The following is a 14,683-nucleotide window of genomic DNA, read 5'->3' on the forward strand; positions in this document are numbered from 1 at the left end:
TACCCTACACATACAGAGTTTTAAGATATTTGTTCTTCATTTAAAAAAGTGATTTCCCCCTACTTTACAGATAAAGTCAGATGCTTAACGACAGATAATGCATGATAGATTCATATCATGCCTTCATATCATAAGCCAAACACCATAACACCAAACTTTTAAATTTATCATCTCATTTGATTTTCAAGCATCTTACAAGACTATTACTCTTTGAATTTTACAAATGAGAAAGCAAAATCTGACATTAAATAACTTGTTTAAAATTACTGAGTGATCAAGATACGAACTCAGATCTATCTTAGGTTAGGTTTTAATACCTAAGCTCTCAAACTTTATAAAGGTAATTCCTAACTCTAATTACATATTATAATTACCAAATATTACCAAGATAATAGTTATGAGAGATCAAGTGCTAGTCCAGAAGGATTGAATCTGAATTTCTTGTACAACAAACCAGACATGATTTGAAGCTTTCTTGTATCACCGGAACACCCAGTCAAGTTAGAGAAGCACCGTGGTATGCAGTACTAGCTCTCCTGAAGCTCAGTAGATGTTTCCCGAGGAGTGAGACACTACTAGAACCCAGCTGTCCTCAGTCTCTTTGCAGTAGCTTTCCCTTGCCTCCCCCCTCTTCATCTTGCCACCCTCTGTTGTCATGCTTATGCAGAGAAGTAAAATGCCTTGGAACTTTTTAATGAAACATGGTCACAGTGGAATTTGGTAAATAAACCTGCTTGTATCTACATATGTGAAGACAAAGATGACTCATTTCTTTACAGCTCTTGTTACCCAAGTGGGAGTACAAGGCTACCCTTAAAATACTCTTTGGCCAAAGCTAATAACTAGAATAGGCTCTTCAAAAACTTAACAAGAACAACTAATAGATGTAGGGGAAATATTCAATTTATGTGCTTTACAGTGCTGTTTCATGTAGTATTCCAAGGCAGATTACAGTCATTGAAAACACAGAGTAAAGTGAAGGAAAACCGTCTGTGCTGGATAGATAGTAAGACTCAATGTTGGAAAGTCTAGGCTAGTGTCTATACTCCAACACTTTACTGCCATGACATAAGGAAACTGTGAGTTTTTATTTCTTAGGGCAATGCACCAGAAAGTGTCACTTGCTCAGCATTACACTAAGGAATTGCTAGAAATAAAATGGTAAGTTTATATTCTAGAGTCAGAATCAGAAGCCTGGTGTATGTGGAGAGGAGGCATTATCTGTAGTCTGATTACTTCAATGATTTTGATCTGTGTATGATCCTGATGTATACTCTCCCATAGCATTGCTATCTAAGGCTACAGGAGAATGTTCATAAAACTGGTTTTGTTTTTGTTTCTTTACTATGAATCTCAAATTCTCTCCTGGAAATATTTAGAGAAATAACGTTCCAGCCTACAGTAGTTAGATAATAACCTCAATTCTGATTTTTACTTTGAATGTGTAGACGAGGCACAAGTCAACCAGAGGTTATGCAATTAGCTTGGAGTCAAAGAGAAAGCAAGGAGTAGAATTGCAAAAGAAACCCCAGCATGAACTTGATTTTAATTCAATCCAACTGCTAAGGTACCGACCACGCACCCTCCACTATAAAGACAATGAACCTTTTAATAAATAAGTTTTAATTCTTTTAGTTAAAAAAAAAAGTAACAATAGCTTTTAAAAACAGATTGGCACCTATGGTTCTGAGCTAAGAGACGTTTAAGTCAATAGGAATCCTGCTTTGAGAAGATACTATTGCCCAGATCTTTATACATGTAAAGTGTGGGCATTATATCTGTTCCTTGAGTAACACTTCTGATTACTACAATGGTGGAGAATAAAATAAAAGTATTTATGAAGGATTGAGTTTTCACTTGAGTATATAGACTTGTACAGCATTATTTGGATACTATAAAACACAAATTAAATGTTAGGAAATGCTTTGGAATGGTCTTCCTCAACCCTCCTGTCAAAAGTACTCTATCACTTTTCTGAAATTTATCTGAGATAGCTACTAAGATGCTTGATACTTTTACATCCAAAGGTGCCAAAAAACAAAAAGCAAGAGACTGGATTGTTAATGAAATTCTCTGATTGTCAAAAGCACTTTGGAATGATCAGGTGGCAAATAATAGTAAGAGAGATAGCATAAAGTGCTTAGAAGCTACAGCACTAGTCACCATAATAAATTCAGAAGAGAGCAGATATGAATAGAATTTGCATTTTATGCAGCTGCTGTGTATGTATACAGAATATACAGAAGCTAATTTTTCAGTGATACTGGGAAAATATTGCTCAAAACCTATTCTTGCTGTTTCTTCCTTTAAAAGACACTATGCAGACAAGACCCATCTGTCCAAGAATGTACAAGAAGGGTAGAAAAGGAGCTACTTAGCATGCATAAAGATCAGATAAAAGCAGAGAATGAAAAAAAGTAAGTGATAGAATAGCTAGACACACACACACACACACACACACACACACACAGAGAGAGAGAGAGAGAGAGAGAGAGAGAGAGAGAGAGAGAGAGAGAGAGAGAGATGATCCTTAAACAATGGAGATAAATAATGTTAATGTGTGGCAGGAACTACAATAAAGGTGTATGATCACATACAAAAATATAGGCATGTGCTCATTCTGTTTCCTGGAGTATATTTGTAGTGTTGTATTTTTTTAGATAGAATTGAAAAGGAGAGAGTAAGAAACATGGTTTTGTTGTTATTGTTGCTGCTTAATTTAGCTTATGATATTTTACTACCAACTCCATACCGGAATCTTCAAACACTTTCATGAACCCAATGTTTAATAAGAGGCTGCCCTCATTCTGTTATTTGGAATACTTGTTCAGAAAACCTAAACACCTGCTCATAAAGTATGGTAAGACCTAGCCTACAGCTGGAGTTTCCTTTTAACAAGATGAAAGAGATGCTCGGGGTAGGAAAGTCTATTAGCTATACAAGAAGTATCTATTTTGGATTCCAGTAAAGCAGAGGAAAAGGTAAAAGACCACAAGTCAAACATACCTGAGCCCCATAGACTGTATAAACCATGTAACACAATTTTCTTATTTCATTTGTTCTGTCCTTTTGTCAAATAAAACATTGTTTCTATGATATTTTCTGTGTCTGGTCTGTAAAAAAGCAAGATTGGACTTGCATATCCAAGTTCTTTTCAAACTATCTCAAATTTCCAACTTGGAAAGGGTATTAATTTCCTCAGGGACTCAGAGAAAACTCAGAGTAGTCACAAGACTTTTGCATACTTCAAGAATAGTAAAATGGAAAGGCATCTCCCATGATAAGAAAGCACTAGTAAAGATCACACCAATAACATTTATAGCAATAATCTGGATTGTAGAGAATGATTGATCCTAAGGATTCACCTGAATGACAGGAGGCCAGAATGAGGAAGTCACTGAGCTACATTTCCATCTTCAGGGCCCAGCCAAGCTTCGAGTCTCCGGAAAGCTGTAAATACTCTCAGAACAGACTTCAGTAATGAGATTGGAATGAAGGCTGGATGATGGCATAAAAGCATCTCCCTGCCCCTTGTTCTGAAAGTTAACTATTAAACCATGTGTCATTCATCCTGATTTGGTTTACTTAGTTCTAGAAACAAGGACATGCTGATCAGATTGCCCAGGGCAATTGAACACCCAGTGAAGCCTCTGTGATGACCATGTTCTTCCCAGCAACCTCACTAAAAAGCCTTTTTATTATCAGGCCATCAATTCTGCACTGCTGCTGAAGGATGGAAAGTATTTTCTTTTGAAGAAAAGTTCTTCCCTTCCATTAATTTTATATTTTGGAATATTCAACATTTTTAGTGCATAATCTTTTCCACTTGATTCCATTATTCCATTCCATTCTTTTTTGTCTCTGTCTCTGTCTTTCTCTCCTACTCTAGTTTATTCTTTTAATTATTTACAGACTTCCTTGTCTGGATACTTCATCCTAGTAGAAGACTGCTTATTATTTTTTTTTGCAACACCTTAGTGCAATGGGATAATAAAAATATGCAGAGTAAATTTGTTTTAATGGTGTATTAAACTTTAATGGTATATTATAGTTTCATCCATGATGGAGATAATTTTATTGACTTTTCTCATATACTGTCCAGTCTACAGCTTAAAATGACCACAACAGTATTTGAAAAATCAGTGGTTAGTCACTGTTCAAACCATTTTTCAAAAACAGTTGTTGAAAGCCTCATTTTATTCTGTTAGAAGGACAGTTTTGTTGTGGTTGGTTTCATTTTCCTCATGGAATCATATTACCAGAGAAACTCAAGACTCGAACATTGTTTACAAATGTATTATGATTTGGATTGTATCTATAGTGAATCTATGTTCAAAACATTTAACTGTTCTATATTTTTTGAAAGCATGAATACAAGTACACACAGATGTTAAAACTTAAAATGATGTCTTCTTTTCTCCTGGATATTTTCTCATGTCAACAATTTTCTTTTGTGTGTGTGGGGAAGGCAGAAACAAGATGTCACATACATATGTGGCATTTTTCACCATATTTTATTAACATTCTTAATGAATATGTCTCAATTCCTTTGTAATGTTTACATCTATGAAAAAGATGAGTTGTAAATAGGATGATAAGAGGTCAGTCTTTAAAAAACTCTTAAACATCTAACTTTGACTAACACACAAATATTTTATAAATACTGAATATATTAACAGGAAAATAAGTTGAAGACATTTGAGATTAAAAGAAAAGGTAAAAGTACTCAGCCCTATTGAAGTTTGTAATTATACCCATATCAATCTATTTTTAAAACAATATTGGGGGCTGGGAACTGAGCTCAGTAGTTTTCTTACCTTTTGAACATCCTTTTCAATGTGCAGTCTTTACTAAATGTTCAGTTTAAAAAATATATTTTATTTAACATATATATTTTAATAATATATATAATATATTTTTACTTTTTATTATATATACATATATATTTACTTTCAGTTTGAAAGAATAAAAATAGTTAGGACATCAAAGTTGATAATTTCCAACTCTGTTTTCAAATTGATTCTGTTCTCAATTCAGAGCACAAACTTTTGCATACTGGAACCTTGAATCCCATCATTTAGGAAGTTGAGGTTAAGATTTCCTCATCTATTAAGTGAAGAGAACAGTAAGTATTACAGAGGATTGCTTTAAGAGTAAAATGGTTAGAACAGAGAGGTCACTCAGTAAATGGCATCCAAATCATCACACACAGTAAAATCCAAATAAAATATTTCTAGGCCTGTTGCTCTGTTAGGTAGGGCTGGTATCCATGTTAGAAAAGCCATTAAGCCTAAATAATTTGAGCATTTAAAAATACTCTTCACAGAGTCTTTTAATGACATTTCCCAAAGGTCAGACTAGCTTATGCTAGTGTGAAGCTGCTGCATTTGAAGGGAATTTTATTTAGTTCAGAAAAATCCAAGATCATAGAGACCCTGCCATAAAGGAGAAGACTGATATTTTAGAAAAACTATGTTTAAAAACTATAATAAAAATTGAATGTAGATTCTTAGGATAACCTTAAGTGCCCCAAATGAAAGGCACAGTGAAAAGAATTCTGCTCTAAACAAACAGCCTGCAGATCACGAAGAGTGGAAAGCTTTAGGCAGCTAAGAGAATGGAAGAATAAAGTACACCAGAGAGTCCTGCAGGAAGACAGGTTAGATGGTGCTCAAAACCCAGACTCTAAAGTGGGGTGCCAGGAAGACTCCAGGACAACAGACATCTGTGGTTACAAAGCAAGAGCAGGATTACTAGGAAGCAAGAAGGTTTAGAAATGAAATCCTTAATGTGTATGTTCCAAGGTGGTGTTAGTTACAAAAAGTACAAATATTGATGGGTTAAATCAGGATGAGGAAAATATAAAGCCAAATACGGACAGCTCTGAGGGGGAAGAAACAGGCAGCTTAGGACTCAACTGTCATCACAATTCATTTGTGTTTCACATCCTACTGTTTGTGACATTAACAGAATTTCGAATTTAGCAATGAACTATTTTTATGTTGTGAATCTCTGCAGCCATTTTCCATATGTATCTATTGCAGCTAGCAACGATAGCCTTTTGATCTTTAAAATGCTTTCAATTAATATTATTTGGATCAGGGGGTCACCTAAGAATTTTTCAAGTATTTCCCCTTTTCTTTTTTATCACATTATACATCCAATTTATTTGCATTAACCCCAAATTGCTTGGTCGTTTCAGAAAAAAAAAGCCTTGGCTAGCTGTTGCTTTTATTACTATTTTCATAAGACTGTGTTAGCTTTGGAATTTTGAATTGCATTTTCATTTAACTAAAATAATTATAGCACTTTTCCATGAAGGCATTTAAATATATCAAATTTACATCTAGATTTCCTACTGTGTGTCAAATATTAGGCAAAATCATTTCAAGTGTTATAATGTACATACTCATATGTTAATGCATGCTACATATTAACATATATTAATGAGCTTATGGTTATTGTCTAAAAGGCTTGTGTCTTATTACTGCTGTAGTTATTATATCAGGTACCATTTACTGAATATCCATTATATACCAAGATGTATCAAGAATTTTACTAGAGACCATAAATAAAGACCAATGATGATATTATTAGTTCATTTTTCCATTTGAGGGTTTAAGATGCACACATACAAAAACCAAGGTGCCTACAGTTATGTGATTTGTAGATAGTAGAGATGATGACTCTGAAAATGAAGCATACTCTGTGTAAGAACATGGTTCATACTCTTTAAATGATACAGTTCTACTTTTAGGACTGAAACAAGAGTACAATTTTTAAAAGTTAGCATAGGGCTGGAAATACAATTCAATGGTAGAGTGCCTGCCTAGCATGTGTAGGGCCCTAGGTTCAATCCCCAGTACCACAAAAATACAAATGAGATAAAATAAATAAAAAGTTAACAATGTACTGTCAACTGCTTTTTATAAGAAAATACATGAATTCACTGTATCATTCTTTTATCATTTATGTTACCCAGAACATCTGGATTGGTGTCAAATACTTTTCCTGATAATATATATTCTATTCAATAAACATTCTCAGGTATCTACTGTGTATCCCTACTAGGTTAGTGGTCTTAGTTAACTATCATGCTTAAACACAAACCTGATGATTATAGAGTCTTCTTCCTGGAGATGTCATTTTTAGGCAAAATTGTGTATTTTCTTTTCCATAACTGGTGTTGAAAAAAAGATGTGCTATCTTATGATCCCTGGGGCTTCAGATTTAAAATAAACATAAAATAAATAAAATAAAATTTTCATGACATAAGTCTCAAACTGGAAAATAAGCAGCTCTTCATGCAGATTTAAACACCATTTCTACAAAGAAACAGAACTTTGGACTGTATGGTATCATTTATATATTAAACTAATTCACACTATGTTTTTTCATATAGGAAACCTAGATCTCCTCAATATGTATTTCAAATGTGACATCTCTGACCCATCTTCAGAAGGAAATGCACCTTCAATTATTTTGTCACTATGGCTAATGCAGTTACACTGGAGAAATATATTCTCAGCGGGCTCCTGGATAGCAACACAAGAGCAGTCATCATAATAGCAATCACAACAGTAGTTATGGCATCTGTTGAATACTTTCCAATGTCTCAAGCATTACAATTAACAGTTCAAATGCATTATCTTCCTCATTTCTCAAAATACCATGTGGGGTAACAAGTGTTAATAATCCGATTTTACAACAGGATACTTCATGCACAAAATCCCAATGACTTGTCCACGATGATTGGCAGCAGGGAGATAAGAGGAAAGGCTGGACTCCCCAAAGTCTGCCTCTCATATATGTTTTAGGTGCAGGTTATGACAGATATTCTACATTTTAGTAATGCTATCTTTTGGCTAATGGAGCTATACTACTGGATTTGGGACCCAATTGGTCTATAAGCTCAAACTTAAAGATAGTTAACGAGTCAAAGTCTGAGATGCTGCTATTCATACCACTTGCCAATTAAAATGCTCCCTTCTGAGAAGGTGTGGCTAGTTAGCTAAATCTTAGAACATAATACATGCTTTCCAAAGTGCCGAAGTGAAGCTGAGTGATGGCTTGGGCTAAGAGCTCTCACTGTTCTTGCAAAGGACCCAGGGGATCATTTCCCATTACCCACAAGCTCACGACAATCTGTAAATCCAGTTCCAGGGATCTGAACCCTCTTCTGACTTCTAGACGCATCAGACACACTCATGGTACACATACACACAGTCAGGCAAAACACTCATACACATAAAATGAAGAAAGTAAAAAAGCAACTGATAAATGTTAAAAATTACATCTCTAAGCAGTAAATTAACAGGTGATTTCCCACCTCCCTTTTTCTTAAATATACCTGCCAACTGTTTAAAATACTTTCATTATGGGCACATGCCACTTGTTGAACAAGGGGAAACCTAGAACTTCACTTACGAAATTTCTTTCGTTTTTGTGTTATTATTATGCTGCTAAAATTTGCTCTGTTCTCCAGTCTTTTCTAGTATCATGTTTCTTTGTTCCCCGGATAACCTTACTGAAGTCACATAGTATTGTTACTCATCAAACTCTGCTGTGGCCAAGCCCTCCAATATAGACTCCTCCTGTTGATCTCTTAGAATACTATGCATCCTCAGCACCTGCCAATCAGTTCAATGAAAAAACCTGAGCATACATTCTCAGAACCAAAAACTGAAAACAACTATTGACTTCCTAAATGACATGCAGATTTTCTGTGCACAAGTTTCCCACAAGGAGGAGTCTCCTGAACCCCTGACCTATTTTGTGTATGCATCAGAGAAGGAAAAAAATCCCACACTCTGACACAATAGAAGTCACAGGGAACAGAAAAGGCCATGTAAAAAGCTCATCCTTTATATACATATATTCCTTTACATTTTGTTGAGTCATTTTATCCATTTCTATTGCAATATAATACAATCCCTTTTGAAGTCAACATTTTATTTTATTTGCTATTATCTCTAGTTCCTAGGAAAGGTCATAGAAGGAAGAAATTCCCAATAAGTAGTATATGTTGAAATGGAAAAAAAAAAAAAGAGGTGGTGATGGAGGTAAAATTCACACAATATTTCTTGTGTTGTTCTGTAAATAATGAGGAAGGTTACCATAAAACTTCCAGAAAACATAAACCACCCATGAAAGAGCAAGCTCTCATTCTGTTTCTGAGCTGACTGCTTGTGGTAGTCTGAATGTAATTGGCCCCAATAACCTCATAGGGAGTGGAACTATTTGGAGGTGTGGCTTTGTTGGAGTGGGTACAGCCTTGTTGGAGGAAATGTGTCACTGTGATGGCAGGCTTTGAAGTTTCCTATGGCCTTCCGGTTGCCTGCAAGATGCAGGAAGGACTGTCAGTTATTTTTCCAGTACCACATCTGCCTGCCTGCTGCCATGGTGCCCATCATGATAATGAACTGAACCTCTGAAACTGTAAGCAAGCACCTCAATTAAATGTTTTCTTTGTAAGAGTTGCAGTGGTCATGGTGTCTCTTCACAGCAATGAAAACCCTAAGACACTGCTTGATAAATTCTTTCATGTGCAATACATCCCTTGTATCCTGTTGATACTCAGCTTCTGCTACTATAGTAATCATAATAGTAATGATACTATTTCTTGTATTTTTCTCTAAGTGCCAAGTATTGCAATTAGCACTTATAAACATTATCACATTCAAAAAAATTTAGCATGCATGTATTCATTAGGTATGTGTGTGTTGGAGAGGTGTGTGGATGAGTCTGTCACAGTGCATGTGTGGAGATCAAAGAACAACTTCCAGGAGTTGTGAGCTCCATCATGTACATTCTCTCCTTCTACTATGTTGGTTCTGAGAATCTGATTGAGAACTTCAGACTTGGTGGCAAGTGCCTCTACTTGTTGAACCATCGCAACAGCTCTTTAAATTTTTTTAAATGTATTTTATAATTTTGGGTGTGTACTCGCAGGTGTGTAGCGGTCCAAGGATAACTTGCAATTGTCTCTTTTCTTCCACAATGTAGGTGCTGGGATGGAACTCAAGTTGTCAGGCTTGTTGGTAAGTGCCATTATTTGCTTGGCTCCTCACTGCCTTCCATATGCATTTCTCAAGATCATGCCCAAGGTAATTACTAATAATAATCCAATTTAACAGAGAGGTACAGTGAAACCATAGAGGCCCAATAAGATGGCAAACATTATTCAAATAGAAAATAAGCCAAGAATTGGTCCTAAGGAGTATGACTCTAATATGTATTCTAGGTGGAGGCTGTGGAGGTTGTGTTATAGGATGCTCATTCAGGACTCTACTGTATTAATATTTAGAACCTGTGGAACAGATAGTTCTGGGTAAGAGCAGTCAGTGTTCCTTTGTTCCTATGAGTCTAACCAATCAAGCAGATAGTCTGGCTAGGCTGAAATATCTCCTGCAGACCAGCTTAGACAGCAGAGAGGCAAGAGAAAGAGACATGTAAGTCATAACACCTAGCGTAATCACAAACATTTCTCTTTCCCTCAGAAAGCATCCTTATAACAAATAGCTGGCTAATGGTAAGAGGAAAGAAAACATTTAGGAGGTTAATGTGACACATCCTCCCATTCCAGTTTCAGGAGACAGTCTCCCATTGAGGAAAATGAAGGGCTCTGAAGAGGTTTCTTATCATCTTCTAAGTGGCAAGGGGCTCCTACTATATGAAATTATGACCTGTGTTTACTTATAGTAATACAACACAATGCAGAGTCTTGAGTTACCAGCTGATCTCAAGGTAAGTTTACACACAAATTTATGATTATCTAAATTTAGATAAGGCAATAACCAAATAACATAAAATAATTCTAGTTGTGTAGTTTTTTACACCAAAGACAGACCATTTTTTAGTAATCAGACGCAGCATACAACTTAATGTATAATAGATCTCAATCAATGACAAAAACATTTTTAATTTTTGTCAGATGTTGGTATGTGGTTTAAAGGCCTCAAACACTTCAGTGTTGTTCTAAGCTACATTATTCCAGTTCTATTAGGAAACACTTATTACACAGTATTGAATATGCATTAGTGTTTAGTTCATGTTATTATAATGAACCCTCACCAGCTGTGGTTCATATACTATGAAGTTTAAGGTCACCATTTTAAAACACATGTTTTCAAATTCTAATGTGCATGACTTAGTCCTCTAAACCACAGATGCCCAAGTGCCACCGTCACAGCTTCTGATTGGGAAATTCTAAAGTTATAAAAACTGCCTTAGTGTTCCTCTACAGGTGGTCATTGTATGGCTTCCCAAGGCCTGGCCTCCACGGCAATATATAAAGAAATCACTGTGCATCACTCACCCTTTGACTAGCCCATCAAATGTGACTTTACCATCAAAATCGTCTGTGAGAAGACTAGACAGTTTCCTAAAACTTTTGAAGGAAGAGAGAAGCCAAAGGAGAAAAATGCTAAATTTTAAGGCAGAAATGCCTCTTTTTAAACCTTTAAAAAGATTGACAATCTGCGTCGAGTGAAAGTGGAAAAAGATGGCAGCCCCAGAGCAGGACTTTATGCACAACTTGGGACAGTGATGTTGATTCCAGAGGTTTATTTGATAAAATCTGTTTTAGTGACTACAACAAAAGTAGTCTAAATGTTTGACTTGCCGTAACAATATATAACTATTTATTTATATTAAATAGTTTGAAGATCTCTTTTCCTCTTTACTCTTTGTTTTCTATAAGAGCTGGGTCTGATGCACTTGACAGCACTTACATTCCTTCTCCCCCATCCCAGGTCCTTGCTCCTCTCACCCTCCTCCCTCACTCCCCCATGCCCCCCATTTCTTCCTGTCTGAAAAGAAGTGATTACTAACATATCCTAATCTCAAGGAAAAATTCCATCTACTTTTAGGCTGATTTTTTGGGGCACTGTAACCCATAATCCTTTTCGGTGGAAGTTTCCTGTCATCTTAGCATTGTCACCTCTAAAATTAAGAGTCCATCATTTTTTTTTTTTGAAAAAATGATGCATGAGAGAAATTATTTTATTTTGCATATTCTGTGAAAGTTGAAACTTTTCTGTACTCCAGTGAGTGGTCTGTGTTCACCTCATGCCTTATTCTACTTTTACATCTATCTTGGTTTATCATTTTGCTTTATTTTATCTGTATTATATTCTTATAATTCATGTACTTTGCTTTACTCTCTATTTCTATCAACTATGTAAACTTAATCGAAATATAGTATCAAAAATAGCAAAATTAAAATGTGTATCTGTGCATGCATGCACATTTGGTATATAGATCATGCCCACCCAAATCCCCAAATTAAAATTAACTTCCTAAAAATAATAAATTTCTCATAGGCTAATGACTACTAGATAAAATATTCACCAGGTACATTCATCTGTAGTTTGGCAATTTGTGGAAGTACAAAATCAAAATTCTACCAGTAGATAATCTATAAAAACTGGGTAGTCATTTTCATCACCAGGTCATTAATTTTATTGATATAAATATCAACTGTAGTTCTTATAAAGTATTTATTTATGATTAATAAACTGACTAAAAAAGGTCTCTAGTAAAAATCAACCCATCCAAGTACATGATTCTGAAAACCACTGAGAACTTATAATCTGACTTTGTTTCCTTTTGATAATGAACTCTCCTGGCTGGTCTGATTTGAGTGCAGTTTAGGAAAAACAGAAGTGTTCTGTTTTTAAGTCAGATATCCTATAATGATATTCATCTTGGTCTGTCCTTACATGACCACTATAGAATGCTCAGCATAATACTACAGCATTACTCGATTTAGAAGCAAATATGATTTTGTTCCTTTATTATTTTTTGATTTTCAAATCCTCCCAGTTGCTAAGGAAATATAGTAGTGCCTTCTAGGAATAATGCCACTTTACACGTGCCTTGTTGTCTGTTCCTGTCATCTCTTCCTCCTCTAGACAACCCAAACTGATCCATGGTCTCACTTCATCACAGGTGGATTGCAGCAGTGCTCAAGTCTGGCCCCTGCATGCTTTCTGCAGCTTGCCTGTACATAGTTCCGAAGCTAGCAGCTGGACTTCATTTTTTGTTCCCATAGTCAACACCTTTTGTTTCTCTAAATCACTGTGAGTTTCAGCAGCAATAACAAGCTCAAAACTCAACAAAGTATTCATATTTAGTGGGTTAAATGAAAGAGACTGGATCATCATTAAGCTGCCATGGGGTCATATCACTCCACAACATTTTGGCAGTACTGCCCACATATCAGAGCATAATAACAGTGTTTTTTTTTTTTCAAAAGGGGGGGGGTGCTGGTGGCTAAACACTTCTATAAACCAAAGTGCTCAGTATTAAGATCTTGATCAGGACTTTGGCTCAATTTTCAAGCCTTCCCAAGTCCTCATAATGCTGATACTCGTAATAAAGAAGGCAGATGGTTTGTTCTCTGAACATATGCTTTAAATGCCCTCTTTGCTATTTCAAAATAATGGACCAAATTTGCCCTCTAATACTCAAAGAAAACTTTAAGGAGGCTGTCTCATGAAATCTGAGGAAATCTGATCTAGTGGGGATTCAATCTTCAAAAAAATACATTTTCTAAACTTTCTTTTTGAGTTCTATTCTGCATGCTAAAACAAACTAACCTTCAAGTAAAATAGAATACAGTAAGGAAAGACTCCTAACCAATACAATATTGTTTGGTTCAAGAAATAGATTAGAAGTACAAAAAAAATCTGTTTCATTTACTTATACTTTAAAATTCTGAGTTTCCGAAAGCTTATACATAAGTTGACTGGTTTAATTTCTGTGTAACTGCTAAATTTTCCATTTTTATCCTTATTCCTATTATTATTACTATCATGTCAATGTTTTATTGTTAAAGCACTTTGCAATTATTAATTAGTTAATTTAGCCTAAATTATATTTATGCTTTTGTTTTAAATCCATGCTATTCGTAGTTAATACAAGCCTAAAATGCTATTTCGCCAGCCAATTATTCTCATTTCAAAAACAGCCTGTTGTCGATGACAGCACATTTTCTACATTTTCAAAGAACATGTAATTCATCCTCAGTAGATACACATATTTTTGTGGTGCTGTTCACATAATCTAACTGCACTTATACAAAAGTGTCTCTGTTTAACATCGACATTTTATACATGAGCCTTCATTTCCATACTTTTATATTTATATATATTACATTTAGTTTTGAAAAAGACTTTAAAGCTGTTTTCTGTATCTAACAGTATCTTCAAAACTCAGGAGTCCAATCAACATTCCAGAAAACACACACACACACACACACACACACACACACACACACACACACTCACACAATATGGACACTTCGGTTATTATAGGCGTTCAAAGCTTAAACAACTACTTCAAAAGTTTATGTTCCTGTAGAAATATCAACAAGTACCAGCTAGGTTCTAATGTAAAACAGTGTTTACTTTTAAAAATAAATGCAATAGTCCCCGCATGCGTTTGGGACACTGTTAAGATGTGTCATAATTAACAATGTTGAAAATAACAACAGATCTTTAAATCTAATCATCATTTTGTACATAGTCACAAATATCTGAGCAAAATTGAAACTATTTTGGGGACAAAACATTAACATATTTTTTTGCTAATAAAGACAAACAATTTGAGAAAACATTCTCTCCTTTTCACGACTCTAACTTTCACAATAAATGCAGCATGGAAACTAAATTCTCAACTC

General features: G+C 35.1%; 1 protein-coding gene across 9 annotated transcripts in view; it reads right to left on the minus strand.

Annotated features, from left to right (window-relative positions):
• Zbtb20 (zinc finger and BTB domain containing 20) overlaps window positions 1-14,683 on the minus strand; it is a 747,261-nt gene that overhangs the window by 384,136 nt on the left and 348,442 nt on the right. The window lies entirely within an intron of this gene.

This window comes from Peromyscus leucopus, chromosome 12 (assembly GCF_004664715.2).
Source record: "Peromyscus leucopus breed LL Stock chromosome 12, UCI_PerLeu_2.1, whole genome shotgun sequence".
NCBI lineage: Eukaryota > Metazoa > Chordata > Mammalia > Rodentia > Cricetidae > Peromyscus > Peromyscus leucopus.